Here is a 19,366-nt window from a genome sequence, read left to right on the forward strand (position 1 = left end):
ACTATTTTAATTAATAGCTATAGAATTTAAATTTCCAATATATTTTTGCAGTTAATTAGATTATTCTGCATACATTGTTCTCAATTATCCCAGTTTTTCAAAATTGTGAATAAATTGCTACAAAATATTCGGGTAATAAAACTATAAATCATCTGAAATTAGAATATTATATAAAAAAGGCAAGTGATTAAAGTTGAGCTTCACAGAGACTATAAGTAACTCCTAAGAAGTACATATTATAGTATGTTTGCAAAGCAAAATACATTAGATATACAAAGCAATTATGCATTCCATTACAGAAAAATATTTGAAAGCCTAGAGTATTTTATCTCTCATACTTCTCTACTATTCCAAAAGCTCTATCAGGACCTCCCAAATCATGTGTTGATTATAGGGACTCCCAAATCTCACTGAGGGTCAGAGAACATTTTATAATTAAAAATAGAAAGATTTAAGATTCCCCATAAATCTATAAAGCTTAGTATAAAGCAAGACTACTGGGCTTCCTAGGTGGCAGAGTGGTAAAGAATCTGCCGGTGCAGGAGAATCAAGAGACATGGGTCCCATCCTTGGGTCCCTGAGTCTGGGTCCAGAAGATCCCCTGGAGTAGGAAATGGCAACCTGCTCCAATATTCTTGTCTGGAAAATTTCATGGAGAGAGAAGCCTGGTGGGTTACAGTCCGTGGGGTCACATAGAGTTGGACATGATTGAGAGGCTAAGCATACATAGTCTATAACATAAAAATCCTAACCACTGTTTGCTGTAGAGTCCCCCTATATAATTTTACTAGACGACAGAGAGTCTAGGATTTATGTGATCTTGTTTAGAAAGGAAGAACTATCTCCTAATTTCTAATATGTTGATATTGTGTGAGTTGTGTTCCACTCTTTGATACCCCATGAACTGTAACCCAGAAGCTCCTTTGTCCATCGGATTTTCTATATAAGAGTATTTTCCAAACAAGAATTCAGGGATCTTCCTGACCCAGGGATTGAACCCAGGCCTCCTGAACTGCAGGCAGATTCTTTACCATCTGAGCCACCAGGGAAGTCCAATTTCTAATATAAAGAGTTCCAATTAATTAATAGGATCATTGGAGACCCCCAGAGAAATAAGAACAAATACCATGCCTTAAGATTGAACACTTGAATAGTTTATAGGCAAGAAAGTAATTTTATAGTTCTGCTTCAAAAACTAAGCTTGAATTGAATTGCTTGAATTGCTCTGTTAAAAAAAAGAACAAAGTTTTGTAAAGCATAAAATTTAAATTCTCTGTGTGTTGATATTAGGGCCAGTACTGAAGGTGAGATAAATCTCAGCTTAGTCTTCTGATTTTCTAGTTAACATGGGCTACATCCATAGCAACATGTGTGCTTTAATTTCTTACATAAAAATAAATAGACAAATAATTGATGACATTGGTAGAGCAGTTGATAATATCTGTAATATTCTTGATGACAACTTTTATGTACCATAATTTTTTTTCCCCCCAAGGGAAAGAAATCCATGACCGGAAGTTATAGGCTCATTGATTTAAAGGTCAGATGTGAAAGTACCTATTTAATTTTTAAAAATAAAAATCAATGAACAGTATGACTAACTGGCATATATAATTCATTTAGTCTCTCTTGAAAAAAACCATATCCTCTGAATTCAGTGTATTGCTTTTCCTACTGGTGTTATACGCAATGCACAGTCATTTGGCAACGTACCATTTTCCTGGTACTGGTCATATTCTGAGGATTAAGAATCTGGTAGTCACTTAGGGAATAGGGGGTATATATCTTTCTTCAGTGGAGAACAATTTAGGGACAGGGGTATTTGTGAAGAAATTTCAGGGCAATACACCACAAGGATTGTGATCATACTAGCATAAAATAGGGTCAAAGTGGGGATGGGCATGAGGCATGGCAGGTCAGGAAAAGAGAGACAGAATAGGAATCTTTTTCGTCTTGCTCTGCCTGTCACCCTGTGGCACGTTTAGTATCAGGCCAACCGAGAGATGTAATTGAAAATCACCGGGCCAGCACATGTGAATGTTCTGCACATTAAAGCTGAGAGACCATGCAAAATGGATTGGATTGAGGAGAACGTCAACAGGCAGTGTCCCTGGATATTTGGCAGTTTCTCGCTCTCCTCACAGCACTTCCCGGTTATGTTCATTTTTCATGAAAGGATACGTTACTTTTGTGTCAATGCTATCTGAATATTATGTTGTCATCTTTATATAATTTTAGGACACAAAACTGTAAAGGTTAATTTATGTTTTTCACTTTCCTGTTGGCAATTTGGTGTTTAGATTAAGATAGTAGTATTTCCCCACCTGAATAACCTAGATAGTTTAACAAATAAATTTTTTCCTGATATAATCCCTATGACACACAATACATGTATGTGTAATTTTTTTCATACTCTTTTCTGTTGAGAGTTTCCAGTTGAAAGTATTTCTTCTTCCATTTTTCAAAGACAGGACAGTAGCAAAGCTTATGATTCTTTAATAAGGAAACCATGGATCTCACTGGAATATAAAGAAGGAATCAGAGCTGACATTAAAATAAAAAATATCAAAATAACATAGTGAAACAAAATGCAGAACTGTAATATTCATGTTCCTAAATTGCTTTGCAGGTAAGAGATTTACCAATTTGCAAAGATGCCTTACTTTGCCTCACTTTTGGCAAGAGGGCTCTCACCAATCATAGCTATAAAATTTTAGAAATATAATTTGTATTATAGTTAAGACCTCTAAGAATTGTTTCATTTGAAAAGTTTTGAGATTCTTATGTGGTTGATCAGGAAGAGAATCTCCTATTTTATCAATTATCCTCATTTTCTCTCTGTTTAAATCCTCTTTGTAAATAATAACCTAATTTGCCTTGCCTTGTGTTTTTCTGTGTTGGAATATGTCACAGACTCATCATTTATTATTTTATAGGCAATGATTACAGTATAAAATAAGGAACAACTGATTATTGAAATATGGAGATATAATCCTCTAAGTGAATTTAGTATTCATTATATACATGTGTATGCATATGTGTATGTTTGTACATATGTATTATATGTAATTGCATATATTTGCATATGAAATGGCAACCCATTCCAGTATTCTTGCCTGGAAAATCCCATGTATGGAGGAACCTGGTAGGCTATAGTCAGTCCGTGGGATCGCAAAAGTCAGACACGACTGAGTGACTTCACTTTCACTTTATTTATGTTTATTAATATATTTGATTTCATATAAATATATATTCATTCTCTTGATTCAGATATTTTGAAACTGCTCTCAAAATAAGATAATGAGAAAGAAATGATTCTCATTATTTTATAGTTAGAACAAGTGAAAAAAAAAATCAACCTTGTTTGCCAAGATGGGTTCAAAGGGCTTTTTATTGTTGAAAGAAATTTAGTTTACTTTTAAGCTATACAATAAAATCATTTAATAGACTAAGAAATGTGCTGTAGGTAGGGTAAAAGAAAGAATATTTAAGACTAAGGAACGGATGCCAGAGTTTGGTATAGATTCTTTGCTCTCTCATTTTGTGACCATGAGTAAGATATTTCATCTCTCTGCCCTCAGTTTCCTCATCTATAAAAGCAAAACAAGATTGAACTAAATAGATGCATCCACTGACTTTTAACTTCTAAGATACTAGGATTCTAGGTGTTTCCTAAAAAACTTAATAGACCACATAATATCCTACTCACATCTTGTTGTTTGAATCCTCAAATCATTGTTTCCTTGATTTTATATAGCCTTCACGAGTTTAAAATTAACTCTCACACCTATTGGTATCTAATGAAATATCTTATTTGCTCATGTGTTGCCTCAAAACTGTCATGCAAGGAACTTGTATGAAAGGAGCATACCATGGTCACAATTAGACTCTGAAATGCAGTGATTTGTTGTCATAAAACACAATATGCTTCTTTTTTTTCTGGTTAGCTTTGCATTGTAGATGTCAAAATGTCATTGAAAATCAGTATTTCTTTTTTGCTAAAATACTTCATTTTGTCTCGTTAAGCTGTACATATTGGTAATCACATCAGCCTTGCAATAGTCTATCAAGGACTCATCAGAGACACTGTAGTCTCTTAAGAAGACATATGACCTGCATAGAATCATTGATTTACTTTTTCATGAAAAAGCAGCACTGGTATCATGAAACCCTAACACAGGACACTGGGTTTAAAATGAGGGATTAGTCTAAATGACACCCACTTTCATCATGCCACCTCTTATTAGGAATGTATAGTTTGGGGATGTTTTAGTGCAAATGCAGCTACCCTTAAAAGCCCCTTATTTTGGTAGATTTTTAAAACTTGAATTTTTAAATTTATTTCTAAGCAGGTATACTTCTACAGCAATTCAACTTATGGAGTCACTTTTCTTCTCATTGGTAAATGGAAATAGGCACAGTTGAATGCAGCTCCTCACAATATTTCGTGTATTGGAACAAACTCTGACCACTGAAACCAAAAGTAAAACCACATAAATGGAAAACCTTAGTTACTAAATTTTCACACATGCATGTTGAATATACCAGAACCTAGCAGTCTAACTTAGTAATACATCCTATGCTTACTTTTAGAATGGAGAAATCCTAATCATTGCATTAAAAATATTGATACAATGAAAAATAGGCTAGACTCTGTAGACTATCCCATTATTATGCTAGACCTAAGATTAATCCTTTCACTCTGGAATACCAGTTGTTGGTGAGACCTTAGCTGTTATGACTGAGCAAAACAGTTGTATTATGTGGTAATGCTGTTAAAGATTCATTTTCCTTAAACATGAAGATTACTTAATAAAAATATTCTGATTTTATGGGCACATATGAGGAAAGCATTTATTATAGTATCCTACATTCTGTGAATATTTATTCTATTCAATTACATGCAGTGTCTCACAAAGACACATGGGTTTTCTAGAATGATGGTCCCCAGAATGATGCATGAATACCTCAGGGAATGAGCAAGATGATCTAAAAAGGTACAGAAAGAAAATATTAGATCTGTCTATTGCTAGTGTTTATTCATATTTATTTAAATTTTCTACTTTGGAAAGTTTTTTAGTCTTTATGATCTACATAAGAGCAGTACATTTGATTATTTGTAAATCATAAAGTAGAGTAGGAAAAACAAACACTTTTTACTAATGGGATGAATTGTCAACAATTTGGAGGCTGCTATTGCAGCAAATGGGAGATTAATGACATCCCATTTATAAAGGCTAGCAAGTGAGAAAGATGCTGTCAATATGAAGTTCATTTATCTGCTTTCCTATGTCTGCAATAAAGCACATTTACCTGAAATGTCATACTCTGGAAAGAGTGCCAATGCTAAACATACATAAATGCCTACCTTGTACTAAGTAGCTGTATTGATTTGAGAGGCTACATCAAAGCAATTGCCTATGTGTAATTATTGTCTTTCTTCTAAAATGTCTAACCTAGCACAATGTAAAGTTTAAATACTTGGTGTGTGTGCTTTTTATTAAATATGTTCAATAATGTTGAGCCTTTCTTTCTGTGTTTGATCTATAAACAAATGAATAGAAAATGAGCTTAATAAATCATTGGTGGCAGGTTCAAGAGAGCCCTGCTGTTTCTTTTGGCTGAATGCTAAATGAAAATGGTTTAAAATATAAAAGAAGCACAAGAAGAAGGTGAAAAAAGTGGATAATGAAGGAACATTAAAACTATGAACTGTTTGTAACCTTTGTAGGTTTTTTTTTTAAATAAATTTTAATGAAAAACCATTGCTATGTTTGTCACAGTGAGATCGGTATAATCAATTAAATTGCACACAGTTTTATATTTCTCCTTCAGGTGTTTACTTGTATGGCACATAATTCATTTCCCAAATATACATCTGGGAGAGGGCTCTGTTTTGTATCCCTTTGAAGGGTGATTTATTGGTTTTTACTTCTTGATGTTAACATCTCTAGTGTAGTTTTATCAGATCTGCTAATTCATGTTTTTCTAAACTATTACTGAAACATAACATCTTTACTTTCAAAGTAGTATATATCTCAGAGCCATAGTTGAAAAGAATTGCATCCAAGTCTCATTTATTTGTTGTTTCAAAACTTCAGTACATTAAAGAAAAACAGCTCTGTAAATGTATGCCCTGAGATTTTAAGCTATATAGCTATTGCATCAAGTCATTCTTCATCAGTTTCTCTTTCTGCCATTAGTCATTTTTAATTGCTTTGAAATAAATGTTCTGTTTACTTTATATATAATGTTTTAAATTCTTAACTTTCTCATCTGAGAAAACAGATTATTTCATGTTATTTTAACAGTATTACAAGAAAGGTCAAGATTTCTTTAATCAGATATTTAATTATAGATTTGATGAAATGAGGATGAATAATTTTTATTAAAGCTTAAAATATAAGAATAAAATAAATAACTTTGGTAGTGTGGTATGATTGTGGGAGAAAATAGCAAGGGGATATTAACTGAATTTTATGTTTTACTTAGGCCTTAAGGTGGGAATAGATTTTCACCACAGTGGGACTATGTGGAGCATGAGGTTAGGACAATACTTTGAGGGAAGAAGCTGGAGTGAAATGTGTGTAAGGGACTGGCATTTAGGAAACATCGCTTAATCTTGTAATTTAGAATATATGTAAAGAGATGAACTTAGAATCACTTCTGACTTTAAAATTTGGCCTATTAAGTTTAGTACAAACTACTAATAAGCAGTCGTGTATGGATGTGAGAGTTGGACGGTGAAGAAAGCTGAGCACCAAAGAATTGTTGCTTTTGAACTGTGGTGTTTGAGAAGACTCTTGAGAGTCCCTTGGACTGCAAGGATATCCAAAGAGTCCATCCTAAAGGAGATCAGTCCTGGGTGTTCATTGGAAGGGCTGATGTTGAAGCTGAAACTCCAATCCTTTGGCCACTTCGTGTGAAGAGTTGACTCATTGGAAAAGACCCTAATGCTGGGAAGGATTTGGGGCAGGAGAAGGGGATGACAGAGGATGAGATGGTTGGATGGCAGGACCGACTCAATGGACATGGGTTTGGGTTACTCTGGGAGTTTGTGATGGACAGGGAGGCCTGGCGTGCTGCGATTCATGGGGTTGCAAAAAGTCGGACACGACTGAGCGACTGAACTGAACTGAACAATACAAAGTTAAGTAGAACTCAGATAAAGCCAAACACCATCACTGTAAGATAAATGAGCATTATTGAAGAGTTTGAACTCTTTTATAGATAACCATGGTTGCCCAGATAGCTCAGTGGTAAAGAATCCACCTGCAATTCGGGAAATGCAGGTTGAATCCCTGGGTCGGCAAGATGTCCCTGAGTAGGAAATGGCAACCCACTCCAGTATTCTTGCTTGGGAAACCCCATGGACAGAGGAGCCTGTCAGGCTACAGTCCATGGGGTTGCAAAAGATTCAGGCACGACTTAGCGACAAATAGATAACCATGTGGATGAATAAACTATGCACAAATATAGGTTAGCATTATATTTATGTGTAGTTGGATCATTGTAAACTTTTCCAAGTGAGAGGAGATTTTGCCCATCACCTATACAGCTATAAACATGAGACCCAGGTCCTGCATATATGTCTAGTGTGTTGTCTGTCTGATCTGACACTGAGTCTACTTGAAGGCTAAAAGGAAAACAGTCCTTTGAAAATTCCTAACTTCTAGCCTATACTTATGCTCCTTTGGGGGAATAATCCCATGGGCTGTATTGTTTGAAAACCTTAAATGGAAATTATAAAGAGATCCTGGATCAACATTTTCCCTACCCATTCCAGTATTCTTGCTTGGAGAATCCCATGGGCAGAGGAACCTGGCAGGCTACAGTTGATAGGGTTGCAAAGAGTTGGACACGACTGATGCAACTTAGCATGTATGCATGCACAGGCTTCCCTGTAAAGAATCCACTTGCCAATGCAGGAGATGTGGGTTCCCTCCCTGAGTCAGGATGGCAACCCAATCCAATATTCTTGCCTGAAAAATCTTACAGACAGAGGAGTCTGGCAGTCTACACTCTGTGGGGTCGCAGAGAGTTGGACAGAGTGACTAAACAACGACATATATAGCTATATATACTTATACTTTGTGAGTTTAGTGGGCTATCTCAATATAAGATCCATACACAAGTTAATTGCTTTTCCATAAGGAAAGTATATTTAGAAGATGAAATATATGAATGAAATGAGTGGCACTGAGAAATGCCACTAACTATATATATAATCAAAAGATTTTAAGGATACAATTTATTGTTATTCTTATGATTACCAAAGGGGAAAGCAGGGAGAGACATAAATTAGGAGTTTGGAAGTTTTATGTATGATGCTATACATAAAAAACATAAATAAGGTGTTGCTGTATTGTCCAGTGAACTATATTCAATGTCTTATAATAACCTATAATAAAAAAGAATCTGAAAAAAAAAAAAAGAATCTGAATATATATAATTGAATCACTTTGCTGTACACCAGTGGAGAAGGCAATGGCACCCCACTCCAGTACTCTTGCCTGGAAAATCCTATGGATGGGGGAGCCTGGTGGGCTGCCGTCTATGGGGTCACATATAGTCAGACACAACTGAAGTGACTTAGCAGCAGCAGCTGTATGCCAGAAACTAATAAAACACTGTAAATCGGTTCTGCTTCAAATGAAAGCAAACAAAATCCACACATTTCCAACAACACCGATTCTTCATGTCCCCTCTTACAGCAGCACCCAACTCCTTCTCCCCAACCCTTGTTCGCTGGCAGTCACTAATATCAACATGTGTTCTCAAGCTCTCTATATCTTTTGCATTTCAGGAATGTCTTATGAATAAAATCAAACAATATATAACCTTTGGGGGTTGGATTTTCTCAGCTTAGTTCTCTTGAGATTTATCTAGGCTGATGTGTGAAGCAATACACTATTCCTTATTTTGAATCTATGTGTTGAAGGATGATATCTGTATTTTTAATTGTTAGCTATTATAAGTGAAATTACAGTAAACATTTCTGTAGAGGTTTTTCTGTGTGCATAGTTTTTATTTTTCTAATATAAATGCTCAGTAGTGAAATTTCTGGATTGTATAACACTTGAATGTTTAATTTTTAAGGAAACTGCCAGCATATTTTCCAGAATACTTATAACAGTTTACAATCTCAAATAATGTGTAAATAATCTATTTTGTCCATATCCTCACCAGTATTTGATATTCTACTTAAAAAAACAATTTTTAGCTCTTTTGATAGGTAAGTAGAGATTATCTCATTATGGTTTTATTTTGAACTTATCTATTGGCTAGTGACAGTTAGCATTATTTAATTTTCATATTTACCACCTATATTGCTTCTTCAGTGAAATATTTTTCATATATTTTGTCCATATCTAATTGCACGTTTTTCTTCCTATTCATTATATATTCTAGATGCTAGTCCTTTGTTATATGAGTGGTCTGAAAATATTCCTCCAACTCTGTGGCTTGACTTTTCATGGTCTTAACAGAATCTTTTACATAGCAAAATTTTTAAAATTAGTGAAGTCCAATCTATCTGTTCCTTTTATAAATCATACTTTAGGAATCAAGTGGTGTCAGAACTCTCTGACCAACCTTAGATACTAATAATTTTCCCCTATGTTTTTAAATAAAAATTTTGAATATTTTACATGTAATTTTTCACATTTACATTTGAGTCTGTGCTTCCATTTTGAGTTAGTTTTTGTATAAACTATGAAACTTAGTTGATTGGCTAGTTTGTTCTGTGTATCGTTGAGAGAAGGGTATTGAAGTCTCTGACTATAATTGTGGACTTCTTTATTTCTCCTTTTAGTTCTATCAGTCTGTTTCACGTAATTTGGACTCCATGGTTTCCAATGAGAAATCTATTGTCATTTGAATTATTTATGACTAGTAGATAGGTGATCTTTCTCATGATTTTAAGGCGTTGTCTTTAATTTTCAAACCTTTGACTATTTATGTGTCCTGGTATGGATTTCTTTAGATTTATTCCATGTCTTATATTCATTTCTTATGCCTCCATATTAATCTAAAGTTATTTCAGCAGGTGAATTTTAATTTAAAATACCTAATATTGAGAACAACTTCTAATAAAAACTGCTAATCACTGTAAAGGAAGTTATCAGGCAAAGTTGAATCTATGAAAAGATACCTGTGATGCTAATGGCTGGCAAAGTGCTGGACTCAGAATATAGAATTTATCAAATACGCTTATCAAATAAAAGGGAATGTCTCAATAGAAAATTGATAGAAGGACAAGTAGACAATTCATGAACGAGACACCAAAGTCTAATAAATAAAGAAATATATGTTTAGACTTATTAATGATGCTAATTAATAATGTAAAGATGTGATTTAACCTTGCAAGACTGTCAACATTTAAGCTTTTCTCATTAAGTGTTGGTGAGGATGTGAAAAAAGAGGAAGACCCATACATTGTAGGTAGGGATATAGTTTGTTATCAGTGCTTTGGAAAATGAATTGATATGACTTAATAAAGTTAATTGTGCATCCTACAACCTTAAAATTCCTCTCATAGATAATGTTCCAGAGGAACTCTTTTGCATGATACAGGAAGGTATATACATGTTAACAGCAGAATTATAAGTAAAAAGGAAAAAGAAACAACTTCAGATAATCAAAATGTTCATTGACAGAACTAACAAATAAATGATCATGTAGTCATATAATTGAATGTAAAATGACATCGAAAATGAACAAACTTCATATAACAATATGGATGGATCTAAAAAATATAATACTGATTGAAATAAAGTACTAAAAAGTACATATTGTATGATTCCATTTTCAAAACCAGACAAAACTAAATGATACATTGTTTAGCATTCACATATATGGTAAAATTATAAAGGGAAGCAAGATAATAATTTATGTAAAATTTAAAAAGGAGAATGTGATCATGAGGAAAGAAACTGGCATTTTTAATACTTATTTTACTTTTATCACTATTCATTAAATGGTCACAATTATTAAAGGTTTAAAACAGTTAAAAAATAGAAATTTCAGTTAATATCCATAATACCAGGTGCAGACTAATTCTTAAAACTTGACTTTTCTTGTGTCTTTTAATATTTTTCCTATTAGTTTTATTTACATTTCTCAAAAAATAATTTTTCTGTAGACATGTGTGCATTTCTATTAATCAAAAGTTCATCCTCGTTTAGCAATCTGTCATTTCTTTTTTGACTACAACAGATGAAATATCTTTCAACTGAATCACATTAGTAAAAGGATCTCTCTGTGAAAATCTAACATATTTTCTATGGAGCTATAATTCATCATTTTAAAAACAACTTTATGACATGTGGAGTGGAGTGGTAGAATACAAGCCAATATTATCTTGGAAGATTTGAAACATACATTAATATACTCCTTTAACTTTTAAAACTTAGATTCTTTTACTTTTAAACCAAATCATATCATAAAATCGGAGTTTCACCAAAGCATTAATTAGAACTTGGAAGAGTATTATACAGAGGATACCAAATACCTAAGCACAAAAGCATGAAAAAAAAGAAGGGCAGTGTTTTTTGTAGCGTGAGTGTGCATGTATATGTATTTCTATTTGTTTGTTTGTTTGTTTTGTTGTCTTCTTTTTCATTTGTGTACAGGCCTCTCAATAAACCTATTGCTTGGTTTAGTTGTTTAGTTTATTTCTTGAATTGCCCCCAGATATTTATTTTTGTGAATAATGTCAACAGTGAAGTAGGAGAATTGACACATTTTTACTTCCTTTGTTTTTAATCAAGAAATTGCAGTTTGTCAGTCCAATTCTTCTAAAGTCTTTAAAGCCTCTCTCAATGGTATCTGAAACTAAGAATTAATATTAAATATGGATCCCATGATCACCTCCTTCAGGCTATAAGAGATTAGTCCATGTACTGTTAATAAACGGTAGTGCTGGGGAGAAGTAGGAGCTTTGTTTAATGTGCTTTCCCCTCCATGGATAGAAAGGATATGCATATTTGACATATGGATTCTCCCTTGATCTTTTTAAATGTACATTTTATATTGTTGCACTGAAATTTCTTAGACTTTGCTAAAAATCCTAAGAGATACTCATACTTAGCTTCAGTTGTGTCCAACTTTTTTGCGACCCTGTGGACTGTAGCTTGGCAGGCTCCTCTGTCCATGGGATTCTCCAGGCAAGAACACTGGAGTGGATTGCCATTTCCTTCTCCAGGAATATTCATACTTGCTCTATTTTTAAAGTTTGCATGTTCACTACACTTGCATTCCTGTAGAAAGGATCACTTGTTAATATCTTAAAAAATGCTTACTAACTTCTTACATTAGTTCTGACTTAAATTCAAAGTATGTACGTCATTTAAAGTGAAAGTTTTGTCATTTTCCTCCTACCAGCCTCTCAATAGTTACATGTGTAAATGTCCCTCTTTTGTTCTCAAATATTAAACTGATTTAAAGTAGATTTTTTAAACCTTTCTCCCTATTAATTCAACTATTTGATCATTGCATATTTTCAAACCATACAGAAGGGCCTGTACCTCTTTTTGAGCCTTCACCTCAACTTTGGCAGGGTAGGGAGGTACTCAAACTTCTGCACAATTCTGACATGGCCCTTAGTCTTGCTCCCTCATCCCAACTCTCACAGCTTCACTGGAATGACCCACAGTAGGATCATCATGACTAAAGCAATTATGTTGAGTATGTCATTTATTTGAGATTTTCTTAGTCTTCTCAAGAAGTAAAGGACTCCGATGTTACCTTCCTTTCTTAGAATGCCATCTCCTGATGGCTCTCTGTAAAATGAGACATCTCCCACTCTCTGTCACCCACTCCCAAGCACCTTATCTGCATTATTTTTCTCTGTAATGTGCATCATTCCCCCAATTTCTTTATTTTCTGACCCTAGCCTCCACTGGAATGTGAGCTCCAATAGTGCAGAGATCTCTGTTTTGTTCTCTGTTTTATCACCCCAGCCTGGTAGAGTTCTAGGCATATTGTAGGTGCTCAATAAAAGTTTGTTAGATGAAGGCATACATGAATGAATGTATAAATTATAGAGAGGGGATATTATGTTTCCTTGGCACCAATTTGAAATTAAATATATTTTATTTTAACCCAATTTAAATCAGGAAGACAGTTTTCGTCTTGTTTTCCTTATTAGGGTCTCTACTGCAATTGACCTTTGATTTATGAACTTGCTTTCTAAGAATTAGTTTGTAATTGTATCACTTACCATTTGGAATTTTCTTTAGACAGCTCTAACAACAATAAAAAGACCAATGCTAGAATCTGCATTGCATTAAACCATATATTATAAATATCCCTATTGGTTCACAGATGAGGGAATGTAGTGAAAATTAAAGTAGGATTTCTCATATCTGCATAAATGAATTGCCACTCTCATATACATACGGTAGTTGGACCTGATGTTGAATTATGGCATTTTAAAGCAATAAAGAATTTCCTAATTTTAAAGATAAGGAGTGTAGTCCAGAAAGTTTTAATAATAGCCACAAGTGCTTAGGCAGATAGTAGTAACAGATTTAGGGCTAGATTCTGTTTTCAGACACATAGTTCTGTCTGTAGGCCACCACTGAGGGCCTCAGTTCAGTTCAGTTCAGTTCAGTCACTCAGTCGTGTCCAACTCTTTGTGACCCATGAATCGCAGCACGCCAGGCCCCCCTGTCCATCACCAACTCCCGGAGCTTTCTCAAACTCATACCCATCGATTTGGTGACGCCATCCAGCCATCTCATCCTCTGTCGTCCCCTTTTCCTCCTGCCCCCAATCCCTCCCAGCATCAGGGTCTTTTCCAATGAGTCAACTCTTCGCATCAGGTGGCCAAAGTACTGGAGTTTCAGCTTCAGCATCAGTCCTTCCAATGAACACCCAGGACTGATCTCCTTTAGGATGGACTGGTTGGATCTCCTTGCAGTCCAAGGGACTCTGAAGAGTCTTCTCCAACACCATAGTTCAACAGCATCAATTCTTTGGTGCTCAGCTTTCTTCACAGTTCAACTCTCACATCCATACATGACCACTGGAAAAACCATAGCCTTGACCAGATGGACCTTTGTTTGGCAAAGTAATGTTTCTGCTTTTTAACATGCTGTCTAGGTTGGTCATAACTTTCCTTCCAAGGAGTAAGCATCTTTTAATTTCATGGCTGCAGTCACCATCTGCAGTGATTTTGGAGTCCAAAAATAAAGTCTGACACTGTTTCCACTGTTTCCCCATCTATTTCCCATGAGGTGATGGGACCAGATGCCATGATCTTAGTTGTCTGAATGTTAAGCTTTAAGCCAACTTTTTCACTCTCCTCTTTCACTTTCATCCTAGTCATTCCTTAAAAGTCCTGGAGATTCCATATAATATGCTTAGAGAACTCTGTTCAGAGTTATGTAGCAGCCAGAATAGGAGGGATGTTTGGGGGAGAATGGCTACATGGGCATGTATAGCTGAGTCCCTTTGCTGTCCACCTGAAACTATCACTGCATTATTAATCAGCTGTGAGTGTAAAAGTCACTCAGTTGTGTCCGATTCTTTGTGACTATATAGTCCATGGGATTCTTCAGACCAGAATACTGGAGTGGGTAGCCTTTCCCTTCTCCAGGGGGATCTTCCCAGCCCAGGGATTGAACCCAGGTCTCCCACATCAGCTGTATTCCAATAAAATAAAACGTTTTTAAAAAAAGACTTATAGGTTAAATCCACACTTCCCACAAACTGAAACTCCTCTTGATACCATGTATGCTTTTACAGGTCTCAAAAGAAAGCCTTCTTAGAGCACAGACAACATTCTAAGGAATTTTTAGCTATAGATTCACAGCTCATGTTCCTCACTTAGCTTTGAATAGGCAAATAATCTTCCATGGCTTCCTGCTAGAGCCTTCTGCTTCTGACCCTGTGCTGGATCCTGACAAACCCTGGATTCTGGCTTTTCATTCATTGGTTCACTTCTTTCTTTGGGTCTGGCCTGAACTTTTTCTCAGTGAACAGCTTCACTGAGAAGCCTGCTTTCTTACTTTTCTTATTTCTCACCCAACTTTTGAACACACTGAATTTCTAAAAGTTCCCAGCTTTGAGATCCTCCAGCGCATGGGATGCCAAGGGGATATAGAATTAAAAATGCAGTTTCACCACAGGGTGCCTGGAGAAGTGCCTTCTCTTCTAACTTTCTCAGAATCTCTCACCTCATCCCATTATTCCAGCTCCACTGTGGATCTCATCAATCAAATGTAAGTTGGGAGAGAGGCACTGGGGAATCTTCAAACAGCACATGGGGAGGCTTGGAGTGCAGAATTTCACTTTAGTGTCACCTCTATTCAAATACCTATTTCACAAGAGACGATCTTCTCATTTATTAATTGGTTCACATTAATTTAGTATTGTTTATAGAATGTTTTCTTCTTTGTTTTTGTTTTATGGGCCACTGTTTGGGTAAGGATGGTAGCAATTACAAGACACTATCACTAATATTAAACTTACCTAGTAGCTCAGTTGGTAAGGAATCCTCCTGCAATGCAGGAGACCCTGGTTCAATTCCTGGGTTGGGAAGATTCACTGGAGAAGGGATAGGCTACCCACTCCAGTATTCTTGGGCTTCCCTGGTGGCTCAGCTGGTAAAGAATCCACCTGCAATGCGGGAGACCTAGGTTTGATCCCTGGGTTGGGAAGATCCCCTGGAGAAGGGAACAACTACCCACTCCAGTATTCTGGCCTGGAGAATTCCATGGACTGTATAGTCCATGGGGTTGCAAAGAGTTGGACATGATTGAACCACTTTCACTTTCATCACTAATATTAATGTTAAGACCACAGGATCCCTTTTTGTCCAATAGTAAGTGCAGAATTTGCCAAGAATGAGAATCAATCCATAAACAAAGTCCCAAATTCCATTACTGGTGAGGATTTGGGGTATATATTCTACATTCCCTCATCTAGAAATGAAAACTCTGAATTAAAGGGGCAATTCGTAATGTTCACAAGGGGTCAAAAATAGGTCCCGTTGTCTTTGTGCACATAGCTATATCCCCATGTGAAGCTGCCATGGTCATCCCAGAGTGCCTAGAATTTCCTGCATGTGTATCATTCAGAGTTGGATGTAATGACTCAGAATGTCCTGTAACTACCTTTAAATAACACCATATTTTTATTTTCTGTGTGGAAGTGAAAATTGCTCAGTCGTGTCCAACTCTTTGCGACCCCATGGACTATAGAAGTGGAATTCTGTAGGTCAGAATACTGAAGTGGGTAGCCTTTCCCCTCTTCAGGGGATCTTCCCAACCTAGGGATCGAACTGAGGTCTCTTGCATTGCAGGTAGATTCTTTACTAGCTGAGCCACAAGTGTAACCAGTAATTTTATCTAAGTGTAACACTGCAAGTTTTAGGAATTGATGTTCTTAAAGAAAAAATAAATATTATAATGATAAACTAGGCACATATGCCTACTTATATTTCACATTCAAATTGGTAGAACAAAAATTCAACTTTGCTACTGAAATGACTTTTCTCCATTGACCTGCCATTGAAGCACTTTTTACATGTACTATCCTAGTTTCAAGCATCCGTGAAATTAATATAAGAGTTAGAGTAGTTCACAAGTACTTTGGTGTTCCCAGTGTACTTACCCTTGTTACATATTACATTGCTATTATTACCATCTTTATTTTACTAATAGGGGAACTAGAGTTTGGCGTGTGAATTTTCTGGGTCAACTTTACCGGTACACAAGATGCCCACCTATCTGGTTATTGCAATTTTCACTTCCACACAGAAAATAAAAATATGGTGTTATTTAAACCCCACTCCAGTGCTCTTGCCTGGAAAATCCCATGGATGGAGGAGCCTGGTAGGCTGCAGTCCATGGGGTCGTGAAGAGTCGGACATGACTGAGCGACTTCACTTTCACTTTTCACTTTCATGCATTGGAGAAGGAAATGGCAACCCACTCCAGTGTTCTTGCCTGGAGAATCCCAGGGGTGGGGGAGCCTGGTGGGCTGCTGTCTATGGGGTTGCAAAGAGTTGGACACGACTGAAGTGACTTAGCAGCAGCAGCAGCAGCAGATCAGAAGACTGTCTTTAAAGCTTAGACTGAGGGGCCCAGGATAGGAATTTAATGTAGCAAGAGACAAATGTGGATAGTTTAATGAGTGTGTGATAATGCGTCAATTTGGCTGAAATAAAGGTTACTTCCTCCCAGATACCAACACATATAGACCATGTCCTCAGGCATTTATTTCTGTCTGTTCAGTACATGAAGTGGCAGTATCATGTTATATGCAATGAGAAAATATTACAGTAATCCTTTTGCCAAGCGTTTATTCTTAGTAACCTCACAGGTGTTCTGTGGCTTACTTATTAACGTAAAGACTAAAATAAGTTTTTGAATGCAAGACTTATTCAGTGTGAAAATTCTGTACCATTTAACATATCTGGATTGATAGTGTTAAAAGGAAAAATAGAAGAATAACCAAGTATATCACTATACTGGTAATCAATGGAAATTAAACTTGACTCAAATTTTGTCATGCCTTATAGCAACTGAATAATAGGTTGGATGATTAGGGAGCTTCATTAATTTTCCTTAAGATTCAGGCATCATTTTATTGTTTATTAATTATAACCTGATGCTAAATGCTTATTTCAGATGAGATAGATCTTGTTTATTTGTTGCCAAAGGAGTTAGGAAATAATTAAGATAAATACCCCTCAGTATTCCCATGGCATTTTCATCCCAGTTTATTTTTTCCATTAGAATAACTACAAGGATAAAGAATTTCACAATAAATAACTATCAGAATATAAGTACACTGTGAATACAGTCAGTGAAATTTTTCTCTAAGCTACTAGTTCTAGGAAAATAGGAAATGTTTGTCAGACAGTGTGGTCTAATAGTGAGAGATTAAGTTAGAGAATGAGGTAGGTCTGGACTTGAGTCTTGCTTTTCTTACTTGCTAGTTATGTGGCATTTGGGCCATTTGTTTTTTTTCTCCTACCTTTACTTTCCTTTCCCAAGAAATGAAACTAAATATTCTTAATATTTAGGCTCTTTTAAAGAATATTGAATATATCTTATTTGTAATCCTTAAAAACCAATAGATTATTATTAGATAAGTATTATTACTAAGTTAGATTTTAGTTTACTTTGCTTATCATCTTGTTTATTGTTAATACACAGTTGTAAGTCATTTGTTGATTTTTCTGTATTACATCCCATATAGTCTATAAATTTTAGTGACATTAAATAGCAGTATTAGAGACTGAAAGTAAATTTGGAAGAGTCCCTTGGACAGCAAGGAGATAAAACCGGTCAGTACTAAAGGAAATCAACCCTGAATATTCATTGGAAGATTGATGCTGAAGCTGAAGCTCCAATACTTTGTCCACCTGATGCAAAGAGCTAACTCATTGGAAAAGACCCTGATACTTGGGAAGATTGAGGCCAGGAGGAGAAGGGGACAACAGAGGATGAGATGGTTGGATGGCACCACCAACTTGATGGACATGAGTTTGAGCAATCGTCGGGAGAAAGTGAAGGACAGGGAAGCCTAGCACGTTGCAGTTGGACATGACTTAGCAACCGAGCAACAAACTACAGCAGAGGCTGAATGACAAAGCCAGTTTTACTTGATAATTAAAAATGGTTGCATTTAAAGAAATTGTTATTACCAAATCACTATATTGAAATAAGCCTGAAACATGCTATTATATTCATTGCATATAAAGGACATTTTGTAACAAACTTGTAACTAATAGCTATCTAAATGAAGCTCAATAAATCAAATCCTTAGTTTGTGCTTAACAAGCATTAGGATGAATGCTTTACATATTTTATCTTACTTAATTCTCAAGATAAACCTTGTGAAATAGAAATAGCAAGATAAAATCTTGACATATTTATCTTCATGCTTTTCTCTTTTCCAGAAATTCTAGCCCTTTTAAATGTTGTCTAGAGCAGAATGCAATTCAAAAGAAACTATTGTAGGTCATGTTTTTTTTTTTTTTTTTAAAAAAGTCTAATTAGGGTCTTGAGAATCAAAGGAAGTTGATAGAGAAGATTGAAATAAAAATCCCAGAGAGAATATACTGATGACACTCCTTCCCCTATTCCCTCCCTTAACAAATAGAAAAACAAGTATGCATATCAGTAGAGGCTTGCTTTCTCTCCCTTTCAGGAATCTGAGTAAAAATCTGGCCCGACAGATGTGAGTTAGTTCCAGGAAACACTGATAGACTGCAGTAACTGATCTCAGAGGCTCCATCTTTCCAACAAGGCCAGTTCCTCAACCAGAAACATTTGTAGTCTTTCAGGTGTTCCTTGTCACCAGACAAGTCTGCAGAGCGTCAAAATAGTCCCTCCACCCAGGAGGACTT

The sequence above is a fragment of the Cervus elaphus genome, chromosome 18, assembly GCF_910594005.1.
Source record: "Cervus elaphus chromosome 18, mCerEla1.1, whole genome shotgun sequence".
NCBI classification, from domain to species: domain Eukaryota; kingdom Metazoa; phylum Chordata; class Mammalia; order Artiodactyla; family Cervidae; genus Cervus; species Cervus elaphus.